Source organism: Petaurus breviceps, unplaced genomic scaffold (genome assembly GCF_028583685.1).
Source record: "Petaurus breviceps papuanus isolate PSGF00001 unplaced genomic scaffold, PetGlider_PUasm1.0 173, whole genome shotgun sequence".
NCBI classification, from domain to species: domain Eukaryota; kingdom Metazoa; phylum Chordata; class Mammalia; order Diprotodontia; family Petauridae; genus Petaurus; species Petaurus breviceps.
In genome coordinates, this window is record NW_027185759.1 from 33,574,451 (window position 1) to 33,578,252 (window position 3,802).

Here is a 3,802-nt window from a genome sequence, read left to right on the forward strand (position 1 = left end):
CGATCCCCAGGTCATCCCGACACTGGAGCCGGTGCTCTTACTTGCTGTGCTACCTGGCCTCCCCACTGAATATTTTTTAAAATAAGGAGACGATAGGATCAAATCATGGCTGTTGGGGCAAACCAAAGTGTTTTGGTGGGACATTCTTAACTTTTCCTGACTCAGCTCAATTCTCACTTTCTTCAAGAATCCTCTCTTCACCTAAATCTGAAATCTAGCCTGATTCAGGTTGTGTTTCCTTTGTCTGGGCCAGTATTCCAATCCCTGATGGTCACTGGCTATTCTTCATGCCTGGAATGTCCTTCCTCCTCCCCTCTGCCTCCTGCCTTCCTTCAAGGCTAAGCTTAAATCCCAGTTTCTGCCAGAGTCCTTTTCTGGTCTTCTCCACTGCTAATATCTTCCCAGTGTGATGACCTTCCATCTACACTGGGTATGTCTTCTTTGCAACTTCTATCCCCTATTAGAATGCGATATTCTTAAGGGTGATCACTTGTCTTTGCCTTTCTTCATCTCTATAGGGCTTGGGGGAGAGGAAGTGTTTAATAAATGCTTTTGACAGACTAACTTTACTCTTGCCACCCTTGGATTTCTACCCCAGTAAATTCTTCAAGAGGAAGGATAGTATGATGAAAAAAAAAAAAACCAAAGGGAGTCAGATGACCCGGCTTCGAGTAGCCACTTAATGAATGTCTTGACTGACTGGTTGACAAATACCTTCTTTTTCCTTTCTTTGTATCCCCAGCACTTAGCATGGCAGCTGGTACATAGTAGGAGTTTAATAAATGCTTGTTGGTGGACTGACTGACTGACCTTTGGGTTTGGTAACAGTGAAGAGAACCAAATCCCTCTGAGTTTCTTTCTCTGTCTTCTGAAGCATCCTGCAGTGCCAAATCCTAAACTTCTCCCTCACATGCTCCTTGAGGATGCTGTTAGAGGATCTCTCCTGGCCTCATGGACCATGGCTTTTCCTAGCACAGTCATTCTCAGATTATCACTAAAGGATTTGTCTTGTTCAGCTGTCTTCTCTCTCTGCCCCTGTGGCCCCCTTCTCCCATTGGTGAGTTATTCCTGGAACCCCCATTTTAAAGAAGGTTGACTTGGCTTGATTTTTCCTCTCCTTTTTCCAACTTGGATATATCCTGAAGACCTAGATTGACCTATAAAGTAGGTCTTCTTCCTGAAAAAAGGACAAGAATTAAAACTGAACCTCTAATCACCCCAGAAGTATTTAGCCCCTTGTGGTGTCTGCCTCTTTTCAATAAACTCTTAGTTGGTCCCTATCACCTAACAGGTTCAATTATATGCTCCTTTGTGTGATATTCAAAGATCTTCAGACTATGCCAAGTGCTAGGTAGGAATAGTAAGACAAAAACTATGAAACCGTTCTCACCATCAAAGACATGCACAAAGATAAACAGAGACAAAATAGAGGGATAGAGGGACTTTACCTATGATTTCTTTGTTGGAGAGAATTCTTGGTTGTAGAAATTTCCTCCATCAATGCAGGTCAGTACCTTCTTGGCAAATTTTAGTCTCAGAGCATAGTGTAAAACATCACTAAATGACTCAAGGTCACATGGCTAGCATGTGTCAGAGATTGGACTGGAATGCAGGTTCTACTGGCATCTGGGCCAGGTCTTTATTGACTATGCTTTGTGCTTTGGGGAGACTCATAATAGATGTAAAATAAATACACAAGAATTTTGAGAAAGGCAGGCATTGCTAACAACTGTGATGATCAGGAAAGGCCTCATATGGTAAGCTCTTCCAGAGAACTAGACACAATAGACAGAGGCACACATAGCTTACTGGGAAACCCAATTTTCAAGGCAGCCTCCAAAAGTGTTACTCCTCAGGGTAGGAGCCAATCCAGGAGGGACCATTCTGGAGGTGCTCAGAGCTGCAAAAGATTTTTGCTGCATTGCATCTGCTGACTTCAGAGAGGGAAGACAGGATCGTAAAGGGGAATGCCGCCACCCAGGCTGACTAGCAAGTCAATTTGAGTGAAGCAAAATTAATATCTTGAGTTGCTGATGGTGAAGCTTCAAACGCCCCCTTGACAGATGCTCTTGGTTGAAGAAGTAAGCAAGAGAAGGCACCATTTGGAAAGACTTGGTGCCTGCGCTTCTTTTTGCTGGAAAAAGAAAATAAAGCACAAACCCCAATTTTTTATGGTCTATAAAAAGTTGCAAAAGGGAAAGCATTATTGGGTAATAAAAGGTGTGTTTATGTGCATTCATAAGCAGTGGGCTCAAGGCCAACTCCCATAAATGAGTTAGAAATGGATCTTTGTACTAAGCAATTATGTACACCTTTGAGGTCCTTATTTCATTTAAAAAGTGTACCAGCAAAGAAGCTGGATTCCTGAAGGCACTCGGATTCCTTGGGTTCTCATGGACTTATGTGGTCTGAATTGGACCCCAATTCTTTAAGAGTTGGGTTGTAGGAGAAATGAGTCTTCTGTGTTCCTCTCTGCCAGGCTCCACTGTTGGACCTCTCCCCTGTTCTTCAGATACCTGGTGTTCCCAGTTAGCCTCTGACTGTCTGGGATCACTGTCCCAGAGACCCTCCTCCCCCACCTTTATGATGAATCTGAGCAGAATGTAAGCACCTTGAGGATGGAGGCTGTCATACTTTTGTATTTGTTCCTCTGCTATGTACCCGACACATAATAAATGCATGTTGGGTGATTGCTTCAATCCTTGGGTGACAGTTTGCAGTGGCCTTCAGCCGTCCTGCTGCCCAGGTCTCACTAAAACTTGACTTACCTCCTGTAGTCAGTCAGTCAGAAAATATGTATTCTATATGCTTATATTATATATTATACCAGAGACTATACAGGACAGAAGAAACAAAGAAAGGGAAAACCACTTCCTGTCCTCAAGGAGCTTACACTCTGATGGGGGAGACAATGTAAATACCAAGACATACAGAGATCTAGAGCAAGGAAGTACCTCCAAGGGTGGTGGGCATAGGAAGAATTTAACTTGATGGGGCCCCAAAACAAGTCTGAATGGGGGAAAGTTCATGAAGACTATGTTGTACAATTTGGGAGGAGACAGAGCCTGGACGGACCGTCAGCTCCTTGAGAGCAGGGATCATCTTTCGTCTTTTTCCCGAATCCCCTGTATTTAGCCCAGTATCTGGAGCATAGTAGGTACTTAATAAATGCTTAATAACTCAAGGGCTGCCTCCTTTATGGCCGAGTTGAGTTTAATTCTCCATTGTCATCTATCACTCTCTAAGTCCATGACTGGAGAAGAAAATGAATGTTTACAAGGAGGCTCATTCATCTGGAAGGGGGTGATTAAGGAACTGGAATGGAAAAGCCAGACCTCCGTCCCTCTCTTTCATAATTCCTTCTGTGACTTCCACTGTATGTCTTGGTGTTTGTGAAGTTCGTAGACACTGTGTTCCCCTGGAGCCTCGCAACTGCTCTGAGGCAGACAGGGCAGGAATAATTATCTCTATTTTCCAGAAGAGGAAGCCGAAGCTGGGCAGGATTAGGTGATTTGTCTGAGGAGAGGTGACAGTCTGCGTCTGGTACTCTTGACTCCTGGTCCATCCCTCTTTCCACTTCCCAAACTACTATTATGTTTCATAGACATCATGGTCAATTCATTGGAAAGTATGCATTGATTAGTATAAGGGAATGCAGGGATATATAAGACATGTGAATCTGTGATCTTTTTTAGACACAATGACTGACTAAAATCAGTTGTTCAAAACAGTGGTGTCAAATTCAAATAGTAATGGGGGGCACTTAACAGTACATAAGAATCCCTTTGGGATGCTTGTTGAT